The 14,927-nt window shown below is 34.1% G+C and overlaps 1 protein-coding gene across 1 annotated transcript in view; it reads left to right on the top strand.

The window, feature by feature from the left end:
* The window catches only part of LOC140171231 (uncharacterized), a 295,550-nt gene that overhangs the window by 208,852 nt on the left and 71,771 nt on the right, over positions 1-14,927 (top strand). The window lies entirely within an intron of this gene.

Raw genomic sequence — 14,927 nt, 5'->3', positions numbered from 1 at the left:
ACCAGTCTTTCAAAGGTCCATTCAGTGATCCCAGCACAAGTGTAAAAAAGATTCATTTTGCATTTTTGAAATGAAAAATTTGGCAAATACTAAGAAAACAGCAGTATTGACGAAGTTAAAGCCCCATTCAAATGCATATAGCTAATTTATAATTATACTGTCAGTATATAAATTACAGATTCATGTAAATGCCTTATTTTGTCTTAAATACACGGCTTTCAGCTGAACCACTAGCAGGCTATGTTAACAAATCTATGACAATGACAAAGGTACCAAAATATGAAATTTGATGATTTTTACGATCGTCCGGATGAGCAAATCACTGAATGGGTCTTTAACATTAATATTGAACCCTTCACCGTAATTTATTTAATCTTAAGTAATTTATTCTAAGTCATTTTAAGCCGCTTTACGAGTATTCGTATTTGGAATTAGTTAAGAACTTTTACCGTAACCATGGTTTGGATAGAGTGTACACTATTACAGGTTACGTACATTGGGCTATTCAGTAGAAATCCATACCCCCCTGTGGAAGATTTTGGAAATATCTTCCACAAGGGGAGTACGCTTTTCAAATGTAATTGCTCAGTGTTATTCATTTTAAAACCCATACTCCCCCTGTATTGTGGCTTTATCTATATATTCCACAACTATTTCAAATAGATTGTCTATTCTATTCGAAACTTAAACTCCCTCTCTGTGGAAGACTTTAACTTAATCTTCTACAGTTGTAGTGTGGATTTTAAATGGAATAGCCCATTTATACGTGTCTGACAAGTCCCGTCTGCAAATTCTAATTGATGTGTTTTATTTTGCTATCTTCATTTTATTTAATCTATCTTCCTTTACTTACTTAAATCTTTACTTTATCACATTCTGCCTTTTTGTTACGTACATATGTTACGTACCCCAAGTCTGTAAAAGCTTAGTTACCATTTTCAAGTATGAAAGCTGAATGTTTTTAACTCTGCCTTAGCCTTGTAACATAAACATTTTAACCCCTTGGCGTAATGTAATCTACGCTTTCCAAAATGGCAAGTCACTTTTAAGCCGATTTACAAGTAGTCGTATTGGAATTAGTTCAGAATATATTATAAACATTGAATAATGAGTATTTTTCCAGGTTATGGCAGACGTGCATTAAGATTTCTAATTAGCATATTTCTAAGTCTTTTTGTATTAGTAATGTCATGCTGTTTTGGCTTAGAATCCGTTTATTTGAACTTATCTTACTTTACTTATCATTCTGTTTTCTTTCTTTCTTCCTTTCACTTATTCTTTAGCAACTATGTACGTTTATTGTACTGTTCTAATTAAAATAATGAAAGGGTAATATATTCAATGTCAGCCTTGTAACATAAAAATTGAACCTTTGCAATCATTTCTTTAAAGCTTTGTATTTTATAACTATTCGTGTTTGTAATAAGTCGTGTTTGTAATAAGTCATGATAGTATATCGTAAATATCGGATAATTAGCATCTTTCATGTTATAATGAAAGACAGAGATAAAATGACTAGTTCGCGTCTAAAATGCTGACATCTAGACAGAAAATGCGCATATCGGCAACCAATCACAGCGCACTTTGCCCTGACGTCAGACGCGAACTAGTCTTTTATCTCTGTCTTTCATTATAAGCCTTCGTCCCTTCGATGTAATTAATTCTTAGCTTTTCAGAATACTCTTCAGATCTATATTTGAAAAACGCATTTCCATTATCTCACATGTTATTTAAACCCAAGCAATCGTGATTAACAACGTTTACCATGTTTACCATGTTTACCGCAAGCCTTTTTCAGCTTTTTCAATCTCAATTTTTAATGTGGACTGACAAGGATCTCCCCAAGAGATAACAGATGCCACTGTACTTAGTTACTACATACTTGAAAAAACAACCTTCATTTTGTAGCAGCATGAGAGTTCTCGATAATAAGTTAAGGTCAAAGTAGTTTCGCAGTAACAGCTTCTGTAATGTACGTCCCTCCATAGGGACCGTATGAGTGGGCATATCATGCGAATTACGAAAAAGGTGTGAGAAAGCTGCTGTGAGTCACTTCATGCGAAGGTGGTGTTATTCACGCATTGGTGGGTTTTGACATCTTCATCTTCCATATATTGTCAAACTTGACAACAGGAAGTCTGCATTTATAGCCAGTTGATGAGCGATGTGTGACATATTTCTGACCAATCAAGTAAATCGGCTCTACACATCATTGGTTGAAAGTCAATCGTTTTTCGCTCGGCGACTAAGTGTCAATAATAGCTTAAGTTTCATTGTTATCTAGTAAAGGCGTCATAAAAAATTGTTTTTTTGAAGTCGACTAAGTATATATTGTTGGATTGTCAGAATGTTCAAAATCGTTTCAAGGTCATTTTGATGTCAACTGAGCACTGATTGTCGGATTGTCATAACGTGGTGCATGCAATCATAATTAAGCGTCAAAACAATCAATGTCTTATCAAGGTTAACAGTTATAGATAGTTGGATTGTCATGAAACTTGTTTGATATGATCACCCTTGAGCAGCAAACATTCTTAAGGTCGTCTGAATATTGATTGTTGTATTATAGTGAAACTCGGTGGATGTGATTTCTATTGAGCCCTTTGTTACAACTACGAATAAAATGTAGACCTACGGTATTTAGCACACAATTTTCATTTCCGCTTTTAACATGAAAATTCTTGAGTATTTCCTGGTATGGCATTGGTGGTATTTCCCACCCGTTTAGTTGTGCTACACACACAAAATTATTAGCATTCCAAGTGCTAGTCAATGCAAAATTATGAAACATGGTCTTCATCCATGGCGTTGGGTTTTTTAAAGGCAGTTCTTGTTACATATCTTGAGATATTGATGGGATTGTAAACCCTAAAATATCCATATCCTATAACATTTTTAACTCTGCAAATTCTGAAACTACTTGTTTCAGTTTTAAATGTAGTCATCAATATCAAAGCATTTTAAGAACAAAATTACAAGTACATTCATTAATTTCGTCATATCACAGATAAAATTCATAAAACCTTGTATATTGGTCTATCCTTAATTATACATTTTGTCATCAGTTTGCCTATTGACACAAATTGAACTATTTTTTTTAAACCGGTTTTTTTTATTCTTTTTATTTCTTGACAACTGACAAGTCGGCCATAATATAGTAAAAGGTGTATATTATTTACTCTACTAAGATTGTCCTTCCTTTTCCCATAGCTTTGGTCCCATTTTTAGTAAGGACAATAAGAGGAAGATAATTTCGTTTGCCAAATTATGTGTCATACAGTTAATTTACATAATGTGGTGTGATCAAGTAAAAATCAGTATGAAGTCAATTGGATTGTAACAAGCATTTGCAAAGCTACGTTTAGTTGTGCTACACACACAAAATTATAAGCATTCCAAGTGCTAGTCAATGCAAAATTATGAAACATGGTCTTCATCCATGGCGTTGGGTTTTTTAAAGGCAGTTCTTGTTACATATCTTGAGATATTGATGGGATTGTAAACCCTAAAATATCCATATCCTATAACATTTTTAACTCTGCAAATTCTGAAACTACTTGTTTCAGTTTTAAATGTATTCATCAATATCAAAGCATTTTAAGAACAAAATTACAAGTACATTCATTAATTTCGTCATATCACAGATAAAATTCATAAAACCTTGTATATTGGTCTATCCTTAATTATACATTTTGTCATCAGTTTGCCTATTGACACAAATTGAACTATTTTTTTTTAACCGGTTTTTTTTATTCTTTTTATTTCTTGACAACTGACAAGTCGGCCATAATATAGTAAAAGGTGTATATTATTTACTCTACTAAGATTGTCCTTCCTTTTCCCATAGCTTTGGTCCCATTTTTAGTAAGGACAATAAGAAGAAGATAATTTCGTTTGCCAAATTATGTGTCATACAGTTAATTTACATAATGTGGTGTGATCAAGTAAAAATCAGTATGAAGTCAATTGGATTGTAACAAGCATTTGCAAAGCTATCATTTTGCAGAACTCCCCATTGAAATTGAACTTGCAATTGCAATTAAAGAATCTCCAAAACAAGAGGAAACAAAAGGAAATATTTCCTTTGTTTAACTATATCTCAAAATGTACATTTCCGACCTCTGACTTATTTTGCATGATCACATCACATTATGACAAAAGACAATAATAGTATGTTTATTATGAAGTTAATGGTGGCACAATGCAAGTTGCAATTTTACTATCACGTGACACGAAGAGACATTTTCCCTTGAAAAATCTGTGAAAAATCCGTGTTGGATTACCGCTTTTCCACACATTTTTCAACCCATCACAGATTTTTTTTTCCTCGTGTGACAGATAAAGTGGATGGTTGCATGCCTTGACTTCAGTTTTATGAGTAGCTTTGCTTCTTCATATTTACCACAATAAGCAGCCATACTCATTCCGAGATATCCTTCTTAGAAGAAGCTTTCAAAATAATGGATGTAATTTATCATCAAACTGCCATATCTTATCTTGTGTCAGTTTCTAATTAATGCATCCACTTTTTTCTTCTTAAAATTGTACCTGGGAGATAAAAAGAAAGGATTGTATAGTTCCTGGGAATGAATTGATTAAATCATTCATTTTATACTACCCTGATTTTAAACAATTACCAGGCAAAGAATAATGCCTGGAAAATAAACCTGACGTGGGCAAAGAAAGTTCTCTATTTTCTAAAGCTCTATCGGGTGTGTGATTTATGCATAAATCAAACTAGAACAAGTTGATTATAATAATACTAAAATGTGCCAAAAAAGGATTATTGTATAATGATAATAAATAAAGGAACATACTTTTTTAAATAAGCTGCAGAAACCAGTTTAAGCACGTTTGAAATATAAAAAGTATTCGTATTATAATCACAATGGTATATTCAAAACCAGTACATCGTATCATAAGTAATACATATAAGACCAGTAAGCCGAATTTGCAACCGACATAAATTCGCGCCCTCACACATGAAAAAAATATAAAGAAATATGTAGACATACAGAAAATTAAGACTACTACAAATCAAGTCGGATCGGGTCGCGTCAAAAAACTTTACAAGATCAAATTGTACTTGTGAGTAACACAAACTACCAAATGACGTGAGTACAAACATACTCAAGCTTTATTGTATGACTTGATTTTAGAAGTGCAAGGTTACGGTGGCACAGGTATCAAGTGGAACGGGCTCCGACTCATAATCGGGAGATTACGGGTTCGGAGCCCTGCAACGCCATCGTGTTGTGGCCTTGAGTAAGGCACTTTATCTCAACTACTCTACTCCGCCTAGGTGTATAAATGAGTACCGGCATTCTTAAATGCTGGGAAGGTAACCGATTCGCTGTTGAGGAGGTATGGCGACCCCCCTACCGCCAGCAACATTTCACGGTGGAGTCTGGCCTGATCGCTAACGAAGGAAAGATGGGAACTCCGTTCGACTCCTTTAACTTTACTTACGAGGTTACAAATAGCGTGATACAAACCAAATGTGTGTGTACATCAGGCTTTTAAACACATATTTTTATTCACATGACTTACTGCACTTCTGATCAGAAGCATTTCCCCATTTGGAGTATATTCAATATGGACAAGCAAGTACCAAACTGTCAATATTTGGTATTCTAAAAGTGCATTTTAAAATGTAGTTCGCTATAAAGAACTGATTTACGAAGCAAACCATAGAATTGATTTGGTGATTTCTGCATGATAAAATCCATTATCCAAACCACTCTTATCAATCTTTAAAACGGAAATGAAAATCTGTTATCTCCGAAAGCGTATCACATGACATGAATGAGATGAATATAAATGACAGTGCTATGATCTTGATGAATTGGCTCAGTGGCGGCGGAAGCACTAAAATTTAGGGGGGTCGGGGGACGCGCATATTTTGTTCCTGTTTTACAGGGTCTTGTTTTGTGCGTTAAGGGGGTACTACACCCATTGATTTTTTTTTGCATTTTGTGAAGAAATTACAAAAAAAAATTGGACAAAGTGGTATGCAAAATGAAGGGCAAATCTTCTCGTTTTATTGGTGGCATCGGTATCAACGTAGCTTACATGCTTTTAAAAGTAGAAGCCAAAAGGTGGTACATCACTGATGATTTAAATTCACTTCATTTTGGAAAGCTTAATATCAACGGATTTCGTTAAAATTTTGGATATGTGTTGCTAACACGTTAGGGAAATAAAGTTGATATGTAAAATGGGAATAAGTGGTTCCTGATTTCTTTTATGACTTCATGAACTTGGTGCTCCACAACTATCAAAAAGGAACTGGTTAAAATGTTTCTATTTTCAATGTTGAGCTATATTTTGTATTTTTAACTTGCGACATTATTTCACTGAAACTTAATTAAGCCATAGGTAACAGGTTACCACAACCATACTACAGCAATGTTGAACAAAATTGTATTTCTTGTCACCTATACCACCATATTGGGTAGTTTTCCGTACGCTTAGCTTTTGTGATTTTGGTAACTATTTTATATTTATTTGTGAAATCCATCTCAACTAGGCATTCTAAATTGTACTCACCATTTACATCCCAAGGTATATTAGTATATCCACCTTGCACTTCTCGATATATATCCAGTTAAAGACAGAATATCAAAATTATTCCTCATTATGATACATTTTGTATCACAGACTCTCACATGTGTATTCAAAATTGATGCTTAAATTTGACCTGAACCAATTGACCTATAACCTGACATACGGTGACCTAATAGCCTGTTCTTCTACTAACAACACATCAATAACAACATCAATATCAAATTGACTAATGACTATGCATCTATTGTGTAAGTGTTTATTTAATATATTCAGTGTTATATATTTTGCAAGCACCACTAGATTTTCTATAGAGAGTATAACAAAGGATTTAATGTATTCTATTCATGTACCCTACTTGAACATGTTGAAAAGAATAAATTATGGTTTGTTATGAAACACGCATCTGAGTTACCAGGATACGGTAAACAAAAAATATATAGGGCTAAAATGACTTACTATACAATGGTTTAAAAACACCTTTTTTATTTATTTAAAAAAAAAAAATTATTTCACATGATCCGTGCATATATCGCCTCGCTATAAATGAAAAAATATTTTTTAGACCAATCAAACCAATATATGGGTGTAGTACGCCCTTAAACAAAATTCAATTTCAGATTATTTTATATACAAATCAAGGTATTTTCTGCTATTTGATGGGCTAATGCGCGCGAAGTGCAACGATACCGTATTCAGGGCAATAATTGCTTAATTTTTTCTTCTATTTTGATTTTTAGGGTGGACGTCCCCCCTTGCCAAAATTTAGGTGGCTATTAATAGGCTCCATCAGCATTGAGAGTGCATGAAACATTGCAATGTAATACCCCCTAAAACAATTAGGGAACTTGTAGCAGTGAATCCCTCCCTTTGCGCTGATGCCAACAACATATTTTATTCCACAAGGGAACGTTGTATGAATGAAGCTTCATTCCAATTTAAAATGTATGTTGTTCTTTATTGATATCCACAAACGTGTAGGTTTCACAAATGAATAGAATTCAGCAGGATTTTTTTCACTGATATTAAACTGGTTTGTTATGGCAACAATACTTGCATCTGAGTGCTTGGTGATCAATAGTCCATTGTGATGCGCACATTTCCTAGATTATTTTTATAATTTATATCTATAGAAACTGGGTATTGGGTTGCGTTAAAGGGTTGATAATAACAAGGAACGTAATTGGTTGGCAGAGACTTCAATAAACATCAATATAGCCGTGACCATTTTTTAACAGCTTTATGAAATGGGAAAAACATTTTGTTGTATAAAGCCATAGATTCTCAAGACATACCAAGATGAATCTACAAAAAATATGTCAACAATACTAAATTCCAAAAAAATATTTGTAACATACTAGTATTCTAAGGTTTCATTTCCTTGGCATACAACCTACAATGGCACTAAAGAAGCACTACAAATTTATCGAGTGCCTGTCATCGAGGATTGAACTGAAGATTGAATTACATTAGACTTTGAAACAACATTTACGACATGATTATTACAAACCACTATACTAGACTTGAAAGCAAATATACACTAAAATGATCACCTAATATTATAAACAGCAGTCGTTGCTTAACAATTAATAAATTGAAGAAAAGAGGACGAAAAAACGTCATGACCGTGACATAATTAAAGCAACGCGTTTATGTCACGTTCACAGAGGAGAAAGAAACAGAGCGCGTACAACCAGTCAAAGTCCCCGTGTATTGTATGGTGTAAGTTCTCGCATATTCATGAGGGCCGATTGTTCGATTATGCCGTGTCTAACTATCACGCTAGCGCTGCGTGCCTTCGCGTATACGCGATAGAGCGTCGCGTGCTCTCGCGATTACGCGATAGACCGTGTAAATACGCGGTAATTGCGTAGCAATCTCGCCTGTCGCATTTCATGGAACAATCGGCCCTCATTATCGGGTGATGCTGAGACTTTGACTGGTTGTACGGGCTCTGTTTCTTTCTCCTCTGTGGTCGCGTTATCTATTTGGAATAGATATCATTATAAAAGAGTTTTGCTCTTGCACTAAAAGTATAAACACTGTATCTATCGCATCATCACATGCATCAGATGACCATTCGAATAACGAATCAGGAACTCTGTAAGAAAGTTGTAGTACTCATTGAAGTAGTCTATGAAAATCAATGTACAGTAAAAGTACACCACATTTCGCCATAATGCATTCTAGAAACGCTTGCTGTTAGAATAAGAAAAATGTTAATGCTAAATTATTGCACATTCTAGGGAAGCGTGGTTACCGTTTTGAAATAACCGAGTGAGAGGGTTTTCAAGAAAATATTTTTCCTGTCATAACTGAAGCATCCTCTGTATAAAAGAAAATATGAATATTAACTGCACATCGTATAACGATTCGTGATACCCAATTGTGGCACATTTGATGTCGTGTATGAGGCAGAGAATTTTATTTCAATTTTATATATGCCAAAATATTGTTTTAATTGAGCAAGAATAAGGATAGAAAAAACGTTGAAAATTCTATGTATAAATAACATTAGACCCGGCAAAAGATTACTGTTTCGTTTTTATGGTAATCTAATCTTTTATTTCCTGAAAAAACATTTGGGGTCTAAAATGGATTGTTTATGTAATTGATAAAAACATCGAACGTGTATACAAGAAAAATGGTAGGTTCCTCTATAGTATTTTACTGACCATGGAAATGTACTGACACCGTGCGAGCACATGTCAAAATCGATATAATGTATTGTCCATATAGACGCGCATTTATCATGTTTATTGTCGAATTAACAACAATTGAGCGCTATTAATACACATTAATGTTTTTAGGCAAATAAAATTCCAAAATATTGTACGTTTTCTGCTTTTGCTTGTCAGGTGGTAGGCCTATATTGAAGTTGCGATTATATCTTCAAATAAGTTTCACATGGATGTCATCAAGACAAGTGGCCGAGTGGTCTAAGGCGCTAGGCTCATAGAGCATATCCAAAGCGGCGTGGTGCGCCGTGAGTTCGAACCCCGCCTCTGCCAAACTTTAAAAGAAGTACAATTAAAATTTAACTTTTTTAAATTTCATATTGGGGAAATGTGACTGGGAGAATTTATGTATGGCGTGGAGTGGTGTGCAGTAAAAGGTACAGCGTGAAAGGTATTTCAGAATTGTAAGGTAAAAAATCAAACAGGCAATTAGCGTTTATTCTTTACCATGATATTAATATTGAACACTATTTGTACAAGTGAAGGGTTACTTACACGCCCTTGAATAATTGTGTGAATAAAACCGATTGAGTTTTTATTGTATTTCATTTATATGGTAGATATTTGGTTCTTATAATGTATTCTAATTGAAGACATCCTTTTATTTCCATTCAAGTGTTTCCATAGCAACCCATTGCGTATTGCAATTGAAAGTTTGTCATCGTATAGAAATAAAATTTAGTAGAAAACATAATGGCATCAATAATGAGTTCATGATGTGGTTTAATATTTTTATCATCCGCTATTAAGAAATGACATCGTAATGGAAAAACGGAATATCTTATTGTAAATGTCAATGAAAATGTCACTTCCACTGCACTATAAATACGAGGGTCATTCAAAAAGTTTTACCTCCATCGTCACATCTCTGTTATCTTACGTGCCAGGAAATTGAAATCACCCATGATTTATACTCTTAAATCTACACTATAAAATAAAAGTTATTTAATTAAAATGTGATTTATAATTGTTAAGATTTTCTTGTAAATATTTTTTTAAATATCAGGGCGGCCAGTATCCCACAGGGAATACAAGAGGGGCAACACTTCTCACAAATGACCAGCTACTCCCCATTTCACCCCATGTCACTCTATTCATCCCCACCAACACACCCCCTCCACACACCTCACCCACAACTGGAATGACATGTCAACCTAGCACTGAACAGAAAACCAGGACAGACACGGTTTATCAGAGTGTAACACGGGAAAAGTCAACGTTTGACAGTACACCCCTGCACATTTTTCAATCAAAATAGAGTTATAATTGCAAACGGCAGGTTCATTTTCCCAGGCATTATTCTCAGCAAGATAATCGTTTAAAATCAGGGTAGTGTAAAATGAATGATTTAACCAATTCATTCCCAGGAACTATACAATCATTCTTTTTATCTCCCAGGTACAATTTTAATAAGAATAAAAGTAAATGCATTAATTAGAAAATGAGTCTGACTAAAGGATATTGCAGTTTTATAATAAATTACACCTATACTCTGAAAGCGTATTCTAAGAATGAATACGTGGGAGAGTAGTGTAGCTGCTTATTGCATAAAGCTACTATAATCACGGCATGCAATCATTCCGAATTATGGCTATGGTTAAGGCCTCGGATAGCGACGTTTTCACATATTTTTGTGGGACATGGGAGCACATCAGACATTCGCGATATAAAACACATTTATGGCAAATTATAAAAATTAATATTTATGAAATTGAACAGTCTACGAAGTAAATATTTTATGAATTTAATGATATATACTTAAAGTGTATGCAACTGGGATGACAAACCGTCTATCATATGACAATTTTGACATTTCGTATTGAAGATATAGAATTTTGTCCATAAAACACCCAAAATGTAGGTCATTTTTGGGGGAAATGTATATCTTCAATATGAAAGGTAAAAACTTTTACTTTATAATAGCTGGTTTTCATCCCAACTATATGCATTTTAAGTACATATCATTAGATTTATAAAGTTTACTTCGGGGCCGTATTTGCCATAAAATTTGTATTATATCGCGAATTTCAAAAAAATATAAATTATTTGGTATTAGAGGCTCAGAAGAAATGTTGGTATATTTGTAAGGGTTCGCGATTGCTATCAACGTCTCAAAATGTGTAAAGGGGATTATCATACTTCTGTATATAGAGCGATATTCCAACCAAAACAGCATTTAAGGGTATACGAGGTATTGTTGGTCGAAGCAGCCAAAAAAAATCGATTTTCATTATCTGAATCAATATAATTTTGAAAAATAACACTGGTGTTTTGCAAAAGTTCATTCTACAAATCATATACTTTGAATACTTAATTTACTGTTGTTAATGAGTTGTGTACGTTTTATAAAAGTGTTGTTGTTCAGCCCTCTTTACAACATAACTCAAGAACAACAGGGCCTGTAAAGTATATATGTGATATTTGAAGTCTTCTGCATACTCGCTATGAAATGATCAATGCAAATTTTGCCAAATCTCACTACCATTCGCAAGATGCTGTGAACTACCAAATCACAACAGTTAAAATAGTTGCTAACCTTAAGGGATCTGGAATGAGCGTGTTGAGCGTTTCGACAGTATTTTTTGTGGGACATGAGAGCACATCAGACATATCGAATTGCATTCTGAATACGAAGAATGTCTTTCTGATATCAAATAATTTTCATTTTTGAAATTCACGATATAATACAAATTTTATGACAAATTATTAAAATTTGATATTTTTCACATTTTTGATATATAACAGTCCTCGAAGTAAATTTTAAAAATCTAAAGTGTATGTAGCTGGGAGGTAAAGCCGACGATCAATTGAAAATTTTGACCTTTCATATTGAAGATATGGATTTTTTCCCAAAAAGACCTGTAAGTTTACTTCGAGTACTGTTAAATATAAACTTTTTAATCATTTGCCATAAAATGTATATTACATTGCGAATTTCAAAAAATGAAAATTATTTGATATCAGAAGGACATTCTTCTTATTCAGAATGCAATTCGATATGTCTGATGTGATCTCATGTCCCATAATAAATACTGTGCAAACGCTCATACCCCATCCCTTAACAAATATATCGCTCATCGCATAGCAAACAAGCGTTAATTCAGCCTTACCGTGCTTACTATATGTTTGACGATATGAAAGTGTAGGAGCTGTCAAAAACCACCAAGGCGTGAATAACACCACCTTCCCATGTAGTGACTCACAGCAGCTTTCTCACACCTTTTTCTTAATTCGCATGAAATGCCTGCTCCTAAGATCCCCATGGACTTACATTACAGAAGCTGTTACTGCAAAACTACTCTGACCTTACCTTATTAACTAGAACTATCAAGCGGAAACAAAATAAAGGTTGTTTTTTCAATTGCATGTAACTAAGTGGCATCTCTTGGGGTATTCCCTGTCAACCCACATCAAAAATTGAGATATGCTCATGAGCTGAAAGCTGGGTAAGGTTTCGGTAAACGTCACTCAAGTGAGAGGATGTTAGTTTTCACCCCATAGATAGTGTGTGTGTTGATGTCTGAACATCCCTCTAAGTAAACAACTGGCTGGTTTATAGAGAACAGTTTGAAGAAGACAATACATGGACGACAGCGGCTAAAAGCAATACCTTTATACTCACTCTTAAACACGTCAATTGAAATAAGAATATTAATTATAAGCATACCAAATTTTAATCAAATTAAATTGTACATTTTAAAAGAAATTTCCTATGACTTAGAATCGATCAGTCCTGTTGATGCTATGCGCCTCCGATTGGTTCAAATAGCGCGTATGTGTTATATCGTGCCATATAACACGGCTAAGAATCAATCAGATTGCAACTTTCTCAAGTGTTTAAGAAAGTCTAATAACAGATTTGATGATAATAGAATGGAAGATTTCAATATATCGGTGTTCCATAATATCACACGTAGTGATGGTTCTTTTTCGAGCTGCTTCATTTTATTCCTTTTATTTTGTCGTAAGCAGTAACCGCTCCGCCATTTTTAATATTAGATGATAATTTTAGTATATGTTTGCCTTCAAGTCTGGTACGTGGTTTGTAATTTCATGTCGTGAATGTTATCTCAAAGTCTCTGTGTGATGGATTCATCTTCAGTTTAATCTTCGATGACAGCCATAAGCCATGAGGGAATGTACCATGATATATTAATCCTTACTTTACCGAATAATCTGTCATCATAATGTTTGTTTTATTGAAATATTACATAGTCTGTTCACTATATGATGGAACATGACCTATGAAACCATTACCTCGGGTAATCCAGAGGTTCTTGAGTATCTTTAAAACTCACGTAGGAAGGGTCATTTTTATGATCAAAGCACTTTAAAACAGTATCTAAAACAAGCAAATATGAGAAAAGGATATTCATATAAGAATAACCTTCTGACCTTGTGAGTCCAGGGGTTCATTTCACTAAACTTTTAACCTTTCGTAATTCAAGTAACCCTTCGTAAAGTTACGAATACCCAATACTAGACGTTCCTTTACGAAGGGTTCCTGTCGTAAATCCCTATTACTTACGAAGGGTATCGTTCGTAAGTAAGTTTAGTGGATTGTAAGTAAGTTTAGTGGAATGCATTTTCAAATCAATGCCTAGGATACTTTTTGAAAGTCGATGTACACGAATGATACGTCATACACACATAGATATCTTTTTGAGTTTTGACTTGTTAATTAAAACGTTTATATGACAAAAGATCATGCTGAAATTTTTTTGGACTGTAGACCAAACACTTTTACTCCTTCGCTTACTTTTTCTAAAACGGCTTTGTATTATTTGTACTCTGAAAACGCCGTAAGCTCCTACTCATTAATGCGCGCTATCTCTTTAAGCTTGAACAAACTCGAGGTAAAATTACCACTCTCTGGTCGTGTATAATTACGTGAATGCGACCTTTTTGTTCATAATAGTATGTCGTCATATATGGTTAGCTGACTAGAATGATGATCCCTGCTATGGATCAAACTATCAATTATGAATAATCCTAGCTTATGCAAATCTAGCTACCGTGATAAGTTCATCTACCCATTTATCCATCTGTACGATAGGACAGTTAAGCTGGTGCGCAGTGTCATTAACCCTCCGATTTTCAGACATCGCTGAACCAAGCAATCAGAAAAAAATGGGAACCTCCACAAAAACCAATCGCCGCTAGTTGCGACAAGAATGGTCATCCTTTCTAGCGAAAATACAGCTTATTTAGACAATGTCAACATAGCAGCATCAGTATAAATACTAAATTCCTAACATATTGTATATGATGAACAGTATGCTTCGACTATATTTATAAATACGTATTTATAAATGCGCACGTGACTACTTCCGCACTGCCATAACATCTTGTAGACAGAAAGTCACGAAATGACCTACTACATAGATGGTGGTCTTCCTATACATATGAATTCAAAGCGGTAAATAACGCGACAATGTGCAGCAAAATTGTAAATTTTGTTCAAATTTGTGATTATATTGTAAACTTTTCCGTCGATAAATATTGTTTCCTTCGGCAAATACTTATATTACAAATTCAGAATCCCCCATGTGTAATATTTGTTCTATTCAATTAATAGTTATTTATCTATTTGATGGCATGAGGATTTGTTCATGCTTGCTGCTA

This window comes from Amphiura filiformis, chromosome 2 (assembly GCF_039555335.1).
Source record: "Amphiura filiformis chromosome 2, Afil_fr2py, whole genome shotgun sequence".
Classification (NCBI taxonomy): Eukaryota; Metazoa; Echinodermata; class Ophiuroidea; order Amphilepidida; family Amphiuridae; genus Amphiura; species Amphiura filiformis.
This window is presented reverse-complemented; position numbering and strand designations above follow the sequence as displayed.